The 16,823-nt window shown below is 32.8% G+C and overlaps 1 protein-coding gene and 1 non-coding gene across 4 annotated transcripts in view; both read right to left on the reverse strand.

Annotated features, from left to right (window-relative positions):
* Positions 1-16,236, reverse strand: part of LOC109538010 (protein qui-1) — a 182,128-nt gene extending 165,892 nt beyond the window's left edge. For all 3 annotated transcript variants that reach the window (XM_048667731.1, XM_019905042.2, XM_019905043.2), the window contains exon 1: positions 16,155-16,236. The gene's annotated coding sequence lies outside the window, so the exon portion shown is untranslated. The remainder of the gene's footprint in view (positions 1-16,154) is intronic.
* On the reverse strand, positions 8,147-8,224 carry Trnan-guu. Its single transcript is given in 2 exon segments — positions 8,147-8,180; positions 8,188-8,224. It is a non-coding gene; the product is annotated as a tRNA-Thr (tRNA).
* Positions 16,237-16,823: the final 587 nt, after the last annotated feature.

Genomic DNA, 16,823 nt, shown 5'->3' on the forward strand with positions numbered 1-16,823 from the left:
GTGAAAAACTTTCGTTGGACGAATTTTCTTGTAAACTTCATATTTACTGAGATATCGCACTTTGACGCACTAATGAGCAACCCTGTATATTTTATATACTATGTCTGGACTTTGCTGAAAACTTCAAAAATTGAGTAGTGTGCTATAATTGCATTACTTGGCTGCTGTTGTAGTTAGAGTCATATATCGAAAATATAATATAATGAAATGAGCGTCAAAACATTCAGAGTTATGCATCTGCCTCTAAAGACATTCCCAACTGTGCTAAACAGATTGTTGACTACAGCTTTACTTCATTTAGCACTTGTTGAAGAAATATCTTGAATAATCTGTTATTAGCTCGCTAAAAGAATTCAGTCAAACTCTAATTGAATGTAAGAAAAGTTGTTGTCTCAAAAGCAAAATTAGCCATTGATGTGCCAGTGTGTCCGCACATGCCACAGTGAAATATGAAAATATTATTTATATGGTGTTCAGTTTTATTCAATCATTATTCCCAAAGGTGGAGTTTGTAACCAAAGCCATAGGCGAGGCTCTAAGGACCTAAGGGAATAATGGCTTCAAGAATGGAGTGTTATTCTGTACTTTATCCACGAACACACCTGAAACGAGGGTTCGCTTATTTAAACTTAAGACGCACAATTGTTGGTGGTGGAGTGGAAAGATAATCTGAAATTGAGGCGACAAAATGTTATTCTCATTCTTATTACAAAAAATAGCTTCAATAGCAACAAACGATCGTCATCGTTTTTACAAATTGAGGAATTCAGTGGTTGTAAATGGGATGTCTTCTTCTTCGTCGGCCTTATTCGCTCCCGATGGCTTTTATCAAGGCAATGCGCGCTTTGTTATCTGCAGCGCGGAACAGTTCAATGTAAGTCACGCCAAACCACTTCCAGAAATTGGCGAACCAGGAAATTCTCCTTCTACCTGGCCCCTTCTTCCTTCCAGTGGCAATGTGTCTCCAGACATGGCCCAAATTACTCAAGTTTGCATTGTATGCAAGAATTGACCTCTTCATTGGTGAGTCGTCAACCCAGGAAATTCTTAGCAGTTTTCGACATATAATATGCCTTTGAAAATATTGTCTTGCGAACAGGCACTTTCTACAGAAATGCCAACTATTGTTGGAAGAAGCTGAAATCGAACTGTCAAGTAAAGCATGGCTCATCGAAATAGCAACAAATTAAATGATAAACTAGTCATGTTTATTCTGTAGTTCGGTGTCTTTTTTCTCATAAAAGCGTTCCTTTTTCTACCGGCAGTGGACTTAACCGATCGATAATCGATCGCATTCTTAGATAGGAAATATAGAATCATTGTGGCCCATATGGCAAATGCGGTAGTTTGTGAAAATGTTGCAAACTTCTGGGGAATTAATGGGTAGAAAATGGAAGATATGGAAGACGGGGCGCCAGCTTGAAAAAAGCTGGTAAGAATGATCTATAATCTCTAAATCTTTTAGCTTGAACTGAGTTTAGTTTTCCGATAAGCACCTGAGGTTTTATGGATTATTTTTATTTCTCTCTCTTTGCTTTGCTTATCTTAAATTAGTTTGGCTTTGGACATATTTCCTGCTGTACTAAACACATTTTCTTCTTTCTTTCCAGGTTTTACAACGCAGCTATCGGTAAGTTTAGCATTACTTTGCCCCTAGTTGTCAGGTAGATGTAGAACTTTTAGTTCCATATTCATCAACTAACTCGTATGTTGGATTGGGTATCAATTTGGAATTGGTTCTTTCATAGTATTTTTAAACTTTGGGAATCATTGGTGCTGCTTCGTATTTTTATATTAAGCTGATCTGAAGCTTTTCGCTAAAGAACCGCTCCAGATATCTAAATTTAGGTTCCAGAATTCAATACAATTAGCCACAGCTTACTGATAGTGCGGATTTGGTTTCGATCATACCATTGATTCCTTCATAAGAAATTTTTAACGTTTGGGAATATTTTGGACGGGGAGTGGAACCGTTCATTTTCAAATTAATTTTTCGAAGCCCAGAAAATCCAGGATTTTAAGCGATTTAAATCAGCTTTTGCGGGAATTTTGACGACATTTAGAGCGCACTCTTCTTTGCCGAACATCTGAGTTTTTCGTTATAACTCATCGCGTCTCACTGTGCCGCACTTTTAATTACGCTTAGCATTGAACCCAAAGCTTTACTTAGACCTTAGGCCCGGGGCCTCATTTGGTCACCACAGTTTTTAGGAGCAACATTTTACCCAATGGGTGACTGCAACGCAACTGCACCGGTGGTTGGCGCAATAAGCCATTTCGGCAACACTGCGCTAACTCCCGAAAATTTACTGAGTTATGCCTATTATGAATAATTGAAATATTGATCATGATGTTAAGACCATTTGGGTAAAAATTCGTGTTTCTTAGACCTGTATTACAAACATAACAAATTGTGGATTAGAAAAATATACCAGGTAAAAGACGCGTCAAAATTCATTACAACATTCCCGAAACATGCAGCAATTTAAATCTAACGCCACCGTAAGAAACGGTGCCTCTGCCGCTACGTTTATCTGCTTGTAAGATAGCTCTAATCGACAAACAAGGAAAACCTTTCTCAAGCTATGGTTTATGTTTGGCTTACTAGCGTATCTGATATCAAATGACCGTTTTCTGGAGATGTTGATTTTGTCTCACTGCTGTGCGACATTGTGGCGCGTAAAAATGTTTGCTAAAATGAAGACCTCTTTTTTACAGCATTATTTTCATTGCTTTATACGAAATAATTAACGATCAATAAATATTTATGTAACAGCAACCTTGGTATGCAATGGATTATAAACGCGCGGCTGCACCAAAACACTTCAGATATATCCAATAGATAGATGCAGATGATCTCTAATAAAATTCATACAGGGTGTATCAACCAAATGGAATGGAACGAAATGGTTCAACAGAAATGCACAAAAAACCAACAGTTGCTCGCTTATTTACGCATACAAAATTCAAGTTTCTTCAAGAATGCTTAGCGGTTTGAACTTTCGAAATCTGCTTGAAGCTAATGAGCAGCTCAAACCTTCTGAGTGAACTTCAATACTACAAATGTAAGGCATGTGGCTAATGGTACAAAATTAATGGGATTCAACGTGCATATTTAAATCATTAAATTTTAAAAAGAACCTGTTCTGTATATACATACATTCTGTTGTAAAAAGGCGAACATAAGCTTGGAGAACACATAACAAAGCTCTGTTTACAAAATAATTCTTAAGCAAGGTTTACATTTTGTATTTTCAGCAAAAACGTGTTAATAACCCTGTAAAGTGCAGAAGATGTTATATTCGGACCGAAACCTCAACTGACAAATTGGATGTCAGGAATAATAAATGAAGGTCTGGGCCTAATAGTCCTACTCTTAAAAAATAAACGTCAAATTTTTCTTCTGAAAGTATTCACTTCCTTCAGCGGTAGTCATTTTTTGTATGCTCAAAAACTGCTTAGGGAAGGTGTGTGTTCATTTATTATGAGCACTGGTGTTTTACTTAGAATAACATTTTCAGTAGACAAACATTTTACAAGTCGTAAATGTGTTAAAATAACTGGTATGGATATAAGTGCATGGAGAATGAGCAACTGAACGATGTGAACAAGCAACATTTTGTAAGAGAGAAGGTGGTCGCATCAACGTTTCCATGCTTTGATTATACTTGTTATATTTACACAGCGTGATTAAGAGCTATAAAATCAAACTTCTCAAGATTGTCCAATGCAGCTATCGAAGGCATTTGATTATAAGAAGCCGTTTGACAATAAGAACAGTTTTAAAATGCCTGCATATGCAAATGTCTTCTATTGTTGGAATTGAACATTCCTTGCAAGTTTGATCGCATAGATCAGAATCACCTCGTATATTTGTTAGCTGGGACCATCTTATAAAGGCATTCCAGTAAACGCTTTTTCAATTTAATTTAATATATCAGTCGAGTTAAAGTTATGCATAGAAAAATTTTCCTGTATGTGATTTATGTCTATGTTTGAAATTTATGAATACATTCTCAACATACTTTGTTAGGCAGAAGATGTGCAGATCTCATTTAAAATGTATGCCTAGTTGGATGCTCTCAGATATTTCGTGCATGATAACTACGGTTAAATAGATTTCTTTAAAGTTAGAGCGAGTCGCAGTTGACGGAAGAAATGCGATATATGCAGTTAGTTTTTTGTAGCGATTGAAGCTTTTATGTAGCAGTCCCTTAATGATCGTTACGGTCTGCCACATATCAATTCAAATCAAATAAAAATATGCTTTATTGCCACGGAAAAATTCACAAAGCGAGTAAATTAAGTAGTAGTAAAAATTTATGGACCAAGCAAGTAAAAAAAACAAAATACTACAACATAAACTACGTACAGTACAGTCAACAATGGTAAAAAATTAAAAAATATAATAAAACAGTACAAAATATATCACGTACAATCGTCATGGACAAACACAGAGAACACGTAATTGTTCTTGTTTTTAAATCATGTGTTTTGGACAGTAGAAAACTAAAAAATCTTTACATCCAAAAATATTTTGTATTCTCCATGTGAGAATATTTGGGACTTTGAGCACTGTCAGTTTGAAGCTATTAAAATATATATCTATCTATCTATCTATATAAAGCAATATCTATATAAAGCAAATAAGAAAAATATAATTGGAAGGAAGAATATCAAATACTGTGAGAGTTTAAAACAACCTCACCTTTCGATTTAACGGCCTCAAAGAGTTATAGATCCTTAGCTCCTTATGCAGATAAATTTGGATGTGGGTTGTTATACATGGTGTCTCACGGTCAGCGTCCATCAAAATATTTGGGGAATTAATGCTATTTTAATCTTGCAAATTTGGATAATGGCATTTTCGGAGACGCTCTCAAGTTGTTTCAAACTATTTAAAATGGACCACCCTGTATAATATTTTTGATTGCGTTCCTTTCTTTATTTCCAATGACTTTAATGAAAAGCTTTTCATATAAAGTAAAATATAGTTTCTCTCAAAATTTTACCATTAACAGGGTGTCGCCTTGAATTGAATATCTTTTTGAAGATGAACGAGTGAAACTGAAAATCTCAGCTGCAAAATTAGATATTTTTGTGTTCGATCATGAATTATCCGAAAAGGAAATGTAGAATACGAATGTTTAAAACTTCATTATTCCAAAATAATTAAGTTAATCAAGTTTTTTCGTATTCAAATGCGATAATACGTTGCTGATTCATTCAATGGATGGTATTTGCTTAAGTTTGTGGAATTTATACTAAATAAAATAAAACAAAATAAGTGGAATTCTGGGAGACATTGGCAACAATGCGAGAACCTGCCAATTTATTCACTGTTTGAATGTTTTCAAAACTGACACTTTCTCTCGTTTTTTTCTAGTGATTTCTCTCTATTATTCAAAAACTACTACAGTCAGTCTCAATTTTCAACAGTTTTTGAAACTTCTTCAATGTTACGTTATATTTTCGAAAAACTACAGCTGTCAAAGTGACATTTTTCAAAGTGCTTTGTTTGTTTTTTCTTAAAATTCAAAAAGAAAGGTTTTTGATAAAAAATTGATTTTAGTTTCAAGGCATTTTCTTTAAATGAGAATTATTCACGTAACTTCATTAACACTGGCCTCAGGTGGAAATTTTAAATTCAGCAAAAGCAACAGAATATCAATGTTGGCCCATTGTTAACAAAATTCACTGCATTCGAGGTCGAAAACCCAAATATTTGAAGAAAATATTTCTGCCGCAGACGTTTTTCTCTTAATAACTCTCTTAATCCTGGCCCCCTTTGGACTATTAAGACTGGGTTGTAGAGCCAACATTCTGTAAAACCTGATTTTTCGGCAACTCAAATAGGTTACAAAACGAAAAATGTATTACGATTTGAACGTCGAGGAATTTTAGGCAAACGTGAAATTAATTTAAGTGCCCAACAAGCATCACATTTTTGTCCATTTTATAAAAAAATATTTTAGAGAAGCACGAGTTTCTAAATATGTATGCCTACGGTTTATATAATCAGTAATCAGCAACTAACTACTTTTGAAAAGTTCAAAATTTTGCCTAAATTTTGCGTCTACGCATTGAAACTCAGCTACATAATAATCCCCTCATGTATATCTATTGTGTTCTACATAAGCCGGCTATAAACGCAAACTAACATAAAACCAAAGTTCTAAAATCATTTAGTGATGAATTTAAAATATGACGAATGCGATCGGTGTTTTCAGCTCAGCATTAGTTTCCCGCAAAGTTTTCAAACAGTGCTATTAAATAATTTTAACGGAACCGTAAAAGATGCATCATTTTAGTTGTTTCCCTGAAACATAGTTATGTAGATTATTCAGTTAATGTGAATCTTTGTTGTTAAGTTCGAAAGTGTTTAATCCGATATGAAGCGAATCCAAATATTTTCCGTAATTAGTAATCTTAACTTGTTCAATAAGTAAAATAGAACACATGAATTAGTGCCTCTAATGTAAAGCTTCGAGCTTATGGAAAGCTCCCAGAAGATTTATCTTACTATCTACGAGTTTATACATCTAGGGACTGCATACATTGTAAATTTGGGGGAAACTTTGCTACACAGCTGAAACTAGTAGCTAGCTTTCATATTTGTCATTTAAAGTATTAAGAAATTACTAAATTAGGAGACTTGGGATTTACCGAATGGAGTAGGAATGTATTTTGCTTCAATAATTTAGTTAGATGGCAAATGACGAATGATGACAAAATGAGAATTTAAATAAGGGAATTAGAAATGGTTATTAAATTGTGCAAATAACCGAGGGTAATTAATAGATGCAAAACCGGCAGTGAATTCTTCTTCCAAAACCGCTAAAAATAAAAACACATATTTTCTTAAGCTTTTATGACAGAAACATTAAGTATGTTCTTTACAAATATTTGTAATGTATTTATAAATCGACTTTCAACAAAAGAATATCGGGTATTTTATTGCACAAGAAATCAAGAATAGAGCGTTTAATTTAGCCCCTACATAGTTACCTATGCTAACATCTGAAGTAGACCAAAGCAGCCTACACCTAAACCAAATTTCACCATAATTCGTAACTGATTTTATATTTTTTTGTACAAACTAAGACTTAAGTCAACAACAAAAAATTGATAATTTGTGAAAAAAGCGAAAACTCAGAGCGATTGCTAACACATTCGTATTCATTCAGCCTTGTTAAACAATTTACTTTTTCTTAAGAATCTTTTATTAACGATAGCAAAATAGCCATTGAAACATCAAGGTGACTTGTTCACTAACTGGAATAAAGTTAATTTCTTTATTCATTGGTATTTTTTTCACCGATTTTTTCTCTAGGTGATAGGTGTTGCTTCCAAGATGAGAAATATACTTCATCATTCGATAAGGCTCGCAAAATAAGCAGCAAGGTATTTCATATTTAGTAAAAAGTTATTAGTTTAGTTATTCGGTAAAAAAATTGCAAAAGAGATGGGATTGTGCAGAAATTGAACCTGCGACCTCCACGAAGAGATCAAGATGGTACTCCTCCACACTATCATGCAAATGCGCTTTTATTTTTGGATGAAGTATTCCCCATTCGGTGGATAGTAAGGAGATGGACTAGGAGACCTATTAAATGGCCTCCTAGATCGCCAGATCTACCTCCGATGTATTTTTTGTGCCGGTTAACCAAACAATTAGCAGTAGTTGAAAGAGGACATCCGGAAAGAAGTGTGTGCCATAACTCCGGAAATGGTTGCAAATGTAGAAGAGGAGTTTATTGACTACCTTGGTATACTGTCAAGCCGAAAATGGCACACATTTTGAACAATTAATGTGATTTATTGATTGAATTTCGTGATTGAGTCTTGAAATAAATCAGTCCTTTTCACAAATGCATTTGTAAAATATCATCGTAAAAGTTTCGTTTCCATTTGAAGAAAATAATTTGATAGTCGTAAATAAATTTGGTATAAAAAATCGCATTTACTAATAAAATTTGGCCAGTCTCAGCCATTTTAAAAAAACAGTTTATTGAATTTTAAATATAATTAAACATAATTTCTGGAACTTACTGTATGTCAAATGATTGTTCCGGAGAAAACTGTATTTAAATACATTTGTTTATGCTGAATAATTATATTATAGTAAAATTTTGCAAAATAAACCGGGCTCGTGTAGGAATCGAACCTACGACCTCCATTTCGATTCAACAGTTTGGCGCTATTACCACTAAGCTAACGAGCCACGTTGGTAATTGTAAATTTTTACGTACATGATGCCGAAACTTGTCTTTTATTTTTGAAAAATATTGCTCAATATAATATAATAACACATTAACTTTCCTAGTTATTTTTTTAGTCAACCTATGCATATATTGTAGGTTAATTCAGATGCCGCTACTTTTATAATCTCTACTAATACCTTGTAAGACATGCATTGTATTATTTTATTAAGATGCATTGTATTATTTTTGAAACAATTAATCCGTTCTGGTCTCCTGACCACCAGCATATTAGGTACCTCAAGAATTTGAAATATTTATAGAATAAGGCATCTCCAAAGACACTCGTGAAGCAGATGCAAATTAAATTATAGACATTTATTAATTGGTGTGAATAGTGCAAATTTTGCACGTTTCCAATGTGCACTATATTTGCAATTTTTATCACAATTATTACTTACATTCGTGTAATTAATGCGACAAATCATAGAAAATTAATGAGTTTGTTTTTACATTATAAACTTACTATACTCTAAAAGAACTGGCCATATTCTTTATGAAAAAGGAGATTCAACTTTTTTCACTCTTTTATTCATAGATGAAGACCAATTGGAATGCCCAAAATCACAGAAAAATTAATTTTCTTAAAAATGCAATTATTCAAATTGAAAAATAAAGAACAAGCGAAAAAATTGTTTTTTTTTTATTTCTCAACACATCTGTACTTTTTTGAGAGAAAATCAGTTTGGTTACTTTAGTAGTTTCTTAATAAGAAAGCTAAATCTCGTCGACGCACTTTGAGTTTAAAAGTTGTTGTTCCAGTACTAGTAAGGAATTATTAAATCAATTTTTAGATTTGGATTTACAAATAGAAGCTGTAAGCGCAAGAAAAACTATGTTGAATACTTGCTATACTTATAAAAGGTTTACAAGTGTACCTCCCTATCGACTATGGCCCTTTTTACTCGAAAACTTTGCTTTTACAGTAACGGATTACTATGCTTCATCTGGGCGTATGAGTTTGTTGAGTATTTTTCAGCAGTTTGGCAAGTACTCTTGAAGCAATTTTTTACCATGTAGATATGCATTCTATTACACTGCCACCTCGAGGATCCGTGCTTGCAGTAAACCGGATTCATCGACAATCCGGAAAAGCATTTCCGTTATATCGTGCGCTCTATAATCCAGATTTCATATTATTTGGTAATTCGGTCCTGGTGTTTTGAGTTTTTGCCTTCGCACATATTTGAAGAAAAACTAAATCTGCCGAAGCAAAATGGTTTCAAATCGAATATCGAATTATCTGCAAATAATAATTTTAGAGCTAGCCGGGGGTGGATTTCCAACTTTTCGAAAAAAGGCCGCAGTATGCGTGTTTTTAAAGTGTCTGGCCAAAAATTATCCGGCGATCATCGTCACGTCCACAAGATAAAAGAATTAAATCGTTCACCTACCCAAATATGCAATGCAGGTAGCATTCACAAATATTGTCCGAAAAATCCCAGATTAGCCGTCAGGAAAGAACTGCACCAGGGAGGATAAGCAAAGAATGCGTTACATTTGCAGCATGTTTTCTAACTCTGACGGTTCATAAAAACTGCTAATGATAGGAAACGCAAAAAATCCAAGATCTTTTATTTTTTAAACCTGATAGTGAACCAACCTGGTACGGTGATACAAATACATACAAATTTTCTACTAATACCTAGATGAGAACTGCAAGTTTTGTAGACTCAATTATTTGTCAGATTGGATATTATTTATAAAGTCTTAGTTTGCCTGAAAGGGCCTTTTTAATCATCGTCAGCGCCTCCCACCATGGGACTGTAGAAGAATTTTACTAGTAAGGTTAAGCAGTTTACAACATAATTTCGTCACCTACTACCCGTACAGCACGTTTGCAACCTACGGATCAGAATCTAATTCGATTGACTAACCTGTCTTACCGAAAAAGCCTTTTCGCTCATATTGGATCTAGTAACGATGAGAAAGTTGAAGTGTTGGAAAAAGATTATGCCTCGCGTAGCGAATAAGTCAAGCTCTGAATATGAAGCTCTGATGCATATGGATCAGATATGGATCTGGATCTGATTCCTTTTAGTCAATTGCGGCGATATTGGCGTACTTTAAATCGATACTTTTAGTTTACTTTAAATCTATCGCCAAGACAAACTCGAACAAGCGATTGCAAAAATTAGAGAAAACAAATAAAAATAGTGTTCAAAAGAAAGTAGGTATTGGCAGATTCTATACTGATATTGTTGGTTAATGGCACTTTTATCATACCGACTCAAACGCAGAATTTCACTTTTTTCACAATTTATTGCTGACATCTCCCTAAACACGTTTCCATGCCACCCCCAGAAGAATGGCCCCACTTTTGAATTATCTTGTAAAATGAAAATACTGCATAAACCACACCATCTGAAGTCTGAAGACATTCCAAGATGACTATCGAAAATTACATTTTGAATTAAACCAACAATATACATACCTAATTGAAAGCGAAGCCTTTGAAACCAACAAAAATACGAAAAATTATCAGCAAATGTGAGAAAATACTCCAGTTTTAATTCATATTGTATAAAACTGTATTAAAAGCATGCAAATGTAATGGTTGATTCGCAAGTTCTGATGTTATTAATGGTAGACTTCTAAAATTAAACAGCTTTCGATATTTATTTTTCCAATCTAAGTTCTCCTTTAATATTCGTATCGATTTCCACGCCTCACAATTATTAATTTTCTGAGAAAAACATTAGATACGAAATCCAATAAACAAACATTCCCTGATGTACGCTAACAAAACTATCCACGGAACAATTATTCATTGAAACCAACACGTTATTCTAGAAATTTGTTATTGTATATCAGGGAAATTAAATTATTTACTCTGACAGAGCAACACACCGAACACTTCTTGTGATGTTTTGTTTTATATATTTGTTTAATGCGATAAATCAAAATGGAAAAATAAACAAATCTTGAGCCAGTTGCCAGTGACAAAATAGTATGACGAATATGAGTTATTGGATTGTTTATGCTGTAGCCGCCGTTACAAGTATTTTAGTGTGTGTGCTTTAGCGTAAATGTTGTGTTACAAAATTTGAACTGTTTTAGTCAGTATAGGTTAACATTAAAAGCCACCGCTCATCTTAATGATCACTATACGTCTAAATAACTTGAACCGTTATTTAAATAAAGTGTTATAGTATTATAACACGTTGCAAACGGAAAACAGCTTGAGCGAGCAACCTCTGGAAAAACCACTAAAATTAACTGAAAATCTCATATACTCACATACATTGTCACGAATATCTAGTTCAGTTAATAACACTGTCTCTTAACAACCACAAGCTTATCTACTTAACACTTATTACAACACCACACTATTTCAACTAATTATGACATCTAAAATTCACGCTCTTTACGTATGGATTGCTATTCAAATCAATATTAACTATACTATGCTCTAATTAAATTAAAGGTTGCTTAACATTTTTGTTAAATATTAATGTTAGAGTTTATTTCCATCGGCGTCTTACAAAGCATACGCTAATAATTACTTTCCTTAATGTTTGAAACGTCCTATAAATTTAAATCCCCAAGCGCATTATTACCGAATTACCACAGGGGTAATTTTCTTAAAATATTGACGTTTTTCTTTATACTATTTCGTCAGTAAAGGTATTAAAAAACAATTGAACTTCTTGGTGGTTTCGTAGACTATCATGTGCTTCTTTAATAGTTTAGAACAAATATTTTCAATTTTATTTAATAAAAGTCTGGTTTGATAACTATCAGGTAGTCTCAAAAACTTGAAATAGACGTTAATATAATAATAGTAACAAAATAACCGAACTTAAAATGTCAATAGACCGATTCTGAAGGCTTATTTACTGAAGCCTTAATTATCAGCGCTCCTAAACGGATTATTCCTTTTCCTTTTCGGAAGGATCTTCTACGTTTCGATATTTAAAAATGAATTTTATTAACTACTCTTGCAGCTTTCAGTTACAACGTTTTACTGCTAATTCAAGAGATGCGATGCAGTTGTTTTTTTTTTCGCTGTAACGGAAAGTTTATTCAAGAAGGAATCCCGGACAAATAAGTTTTTCCGAATATTTTCCAAGGTTTAAGAAAAATTAGCGCTGTAAAGCCCCACAATATGAATTCCAAACGTGCAAAAAAAATGCATGCATGAAGAGGAAAAATACATTAAATTACATTAAAACTTGAGAAAATATATTTTTGCATATAACGCCCTTACAGGGTTATTTTCGGGCATGATTTCATATGCCTTCTATTGTTGCATTGAACAATCCTTCCAAATTTTATTCCACATTTCTGAATCACCCTAAATGTGCGAATGCATAATATTCAATTCACTAAACGGCTTCAAACTAGCTACCAGTTAAAACGAATTAATACTTTGACCCTACGATCTACACAACATACCCCATAAATAACTCATTAATTATGTATAAATCAGAACTAGCTAAGGCAATTGTAAATGGAAGGAAAGGAGAAACTTCTATTCCAGCAGCCAAGTTTCACACATATTTATTCAAAAGATATTTCAGAAAGTATTATTCTATGGAATGTTTAGCAGAAAATACATCTGTAAACATACCATACACATTAATTGTATTTAATGTAATCAAATGCATCTGAGAGGCTCGTGAAATTATCATTTCAAATGTGCACATGTATATTTTACGAATGTTAAAATAAACTGACATATTACGTCGGCTACTATGTTTCTATACTACATATTATGGCCATCCATTTCGAAACGATAAACTTAAACTAACCACCTACCACAAGCAACTAAGCGTAGGTAAATCAATATCCCTTTTCAGTTATACCTATAAACTATATTTCCTTTCCCCCTGCAATAAACTTTAGGAGAACTTAGATTTCAACTACTTTTGTGGGTATTAAATATTAGCAGAAGATTAAAAAAAACGCCCTTTCACAGCAATTTATGGGCTTCTGCAGAACTTATAATAGTTTATTTAAATATTTTAATTAAAAGTGCGTTAGATTTTAGCAAAAATATAATTCTAGCAATTTATCAAATACGCAATCCAAATCAAATTTTTCAGCAAACACTTAAATCCACAAAATCTATTTCTAATTTTTATCAATTTTTACTAGAAAACTGAATACTCTATCTGAATGGCGTTAAAATGTGCCAATAACTAACTACAAACAAACAACTAACTACAAATGAACAAAAGTTCATGTTGTTACAGTGTTGAAGTTTTGAAACAGGCTTGGATGGCTCAAATGAATGTAAAGTTTAATTTTTCTTGCAATACTATTAAATTTTCCGTTACCACAGGCGGAGCGGTGTTATAAAATTTGCGTATTTTTTACATAAAATTGATTCAGTAAAATTTACCATTATTTAGGGCGAGTTTGATAATAGAAGGAGTTTAGCGGTTGATAGAAAATGCTACTTTAAAATGAAAATATCATATGAACGTTTATTGAAAACCGCTTCGTTTTTGAGATGCAGGGTGACTGAATTAACATTTTATTTTAACTTTTTAAATAAGTTACTCAAATTCCCACTTTTATGGGGCTTTTCGCAATACCACAGCCAATCATGTCCAAATTTTCAAATTATAAAAACTTGTTCTGCCTGCCCGTATCAACCTAATTTGGATAAAAATAATTTTCTAAAAAATTGTTTTTCCACACAAGAATATCTAAGATCGTGAGATCGGTTAAACATGGAGGCCACATAACCGGACCACCACGTCCATCATTCTATATAATTCCTGTTTAACCACGTTCTTACGTTTTCACGCTCTTTTTCTCAGTTTTTTTCGTATGGGGTTCCTTAAAAGATAGGGTTTATGTCACGCCAATCGAATATCTCATGTTACTGAGAAGAAACGCCCGTCAAGAAATTAAAGTTTTTCATTTTGCTCGAATTCGAAGACCTGTTGAGCGTCGCTGCCAAATCTGCATTCAGCAAAACGATTTTAATATTGAAAATTACTAATTTAAGTTTGTTACTTTGTTCTGTATTTATTTTGAATTAAAAAGTTTGTTGAAAAACACTTGAAAACGGTTACTGTTTGCGACTTCAAGCAAGAGTAGCATTTTCAAGTAAATATGAACAGGAAATGAATTTATTTCTAAACTGGGGTGATAAAGGCACAAAAAAAATATCTAATTGTAATTTGAAAAATTAGATTGACTTAGAAAAAACTTGGACATGATTGGATGTGGAATGGCAATAAGCCCCATAATGCAGAATTTTTATAACAGTGACTTAATACTTAAGTTAAGTCAAATGTTTGCCACCCTGTATCCTAAAGACGAAGCGGTTTTCAACATATGTTATTAGAAGTTTAAATAACAACGTTCACATCGATAATGATCTGGAAAAAACTGGGAATTTGCTGTGGATTAAACCGTTAAATTTAGAAAGAAATTGCAGTGGTCGTTAATTGAGTAATAATATTGTACTTTTAATAAATATCTATACTGGGATTTCAGCTAAAACAGTAGTCTAAAAATTGCATTCTCGATTTGACGTCACAACTGTGATTTTTTTGGATATACTTTATGGAAATAAATACATTTTTCTGACTTTATCAAATATCATTTTATTTGAGATTTTTATGTAAATAAGAATACATGAATATTTCCGTCGCTCCTTCCATCGAAATATTTCTGCTATTTAATATAAGTTATCTTCAAAGTACAATTGCAAACGGTTGCTAAATACCGACCTCAGATTATTTGGCTGAAACTCGTTCAATTATAATTACATCTTAATCAAGAACATCTATTAGATAGCTGAAAAGCAAAAGCATATTACGGTAATTTGGATCAGATATTCTCTCTTATCTAAAAACAAGAACGAAACAAAAAGATGTTGAGAGAAATTGTTTGTTTACATTTAATTATTTTTTATATCATAGCAGGTTTTTCTCATACGAAGAATCTAATTTCCATGCATTATGTCTACATTTCTTATAAAATTTCTATCTAGTCATTTCATACAATTCATTCTATTTTGAATATATAGGACCTCAAAAGCATTACCAAGTACGTCGAATACGACATTATTAATGTTACTATCGCAGCAGGAAATTGCCGCAAGTCCATCAGAAAATGTACGCCGTGATCACGTAGAAACGGTAGAAATGTAATGGGATGTGGTATAATACCTAACCCAAGTAAGTACTTTATGTTCTTGTACTTTTCTAATAGTTTAATTTTTAATTATTTTATTGATGTAATTGAATTACTTAATTTCAGCTAATAAATAAAGAATATACTTGTGATCGTTTTTAATTAAATTTGAGAAAATCTTTGTTTCATAAACACTAATTTAACTTCCTTTAATTAAAAAATGTATTGTACTAGGAAATGCTGAGAAATATGCTCAATACGCTGAATGAAAAATAGCAATAATACTCAAAAATAGCAATAAGACTCTCGAAATTATTTTGAGGACCGAAACATTGTACAAATATGATAGTGACATAAATTAAGTGAAACCTGATAAAAAAAAATAAACAATGGACAGTACCTTCGTATTTATATCGACATAAACTACCAATGATCAGTGGAAAAGCTGAGACTAAAGTTTTTCCAGACCTCAATGGCAGTTTAAAGTTTATTTTCTTAAATCACGTCACATAAAAAATGAAGAGGATTAAAAATGCGTTATTCGACTAGGTTGATTTTATTTTTTCAACCACATACTCTAACATTAATTTGTTTAAAGAAATTATACATTAAAGCACTAATACTATTATGATTATTATTAAGAGATTGGAACACAAAGCTTGCAATTTATTTCCATTCAATTTTTCCTGTTGTAACTGGGCAATGAAAACGTGTTAATTTAATTAAATTTTTTTTCTTAAAAATTTTTGCACGATGTTGAATGTAAATAAGGCGAATTTCAAATACAGCACGTACCTGTAACGGCGCGAAGCGATGTTTTGGAGCTCAAACACTCACGAACTCACTGGAAAAGACGGTATAACTGGATCGCCAAATCAAGAGACGGGATCACAATGTCCCGGAGGCCAACATTGATCCTGCGCACCCTCAACGCGGGAGAAACTGAGTCCAAAATATATTTTTTTAAACCCATATTTCTTCGCATATAATATGCGGACCCAATCTAAAACCAACAAAAATATTTTGAATCTATTAGACGCAGCAATTGTAAATTGGTATTTGAGAAACTCAAACGTAGCTTGAATAATTAAACAATTCTCCACATTTATTTATCCTGCAAACGGAAGATGCGAATAAAATGTATATATAATAGGTTGAATCAAATGGCTTGTGTGGACATTTTCTATAGTCAACAATTTTACTCAGAGAACTTAAACGTATTTCCAAGAAACGTATCTGAGATATTCATGCACATCTGAAGGGAAGAATCATGTGTTTAAACGTAATTTCAAATTGAAGTAATCTAAATTCTGGAAAGCACGTTCTTTTTTCGAATAAGAATGCTTTAAGGCTTCAGCATAAAATTCAACAAAGTTAATGTTCACATTCAACATAGTGCTCCACATATCTCTTTGGTTTGTTCTTTGATTTCAATCGAAAAGTTCGATCTGCAGGATGATGTTG

Source organism: Dendroctonus ponderosae, unplaced genomic scaffold (genome assembly GCF_020466585.1).
Source record: "Dendroctonus ponderosae isolate FM_Combo_2020 unplaced genomic scaffold, Dpon_F_20191213v2 Dpon_F_20191213_1, whole genome shotgun sequence".
Taxonomy (NCBI): domain Eukaryota; kingdom Metazoa; phylum Arthropoda; class Insecta; order Coleoptera; family Curculionidae; genus Dendroctonus; species Dendroctonus ponderosae.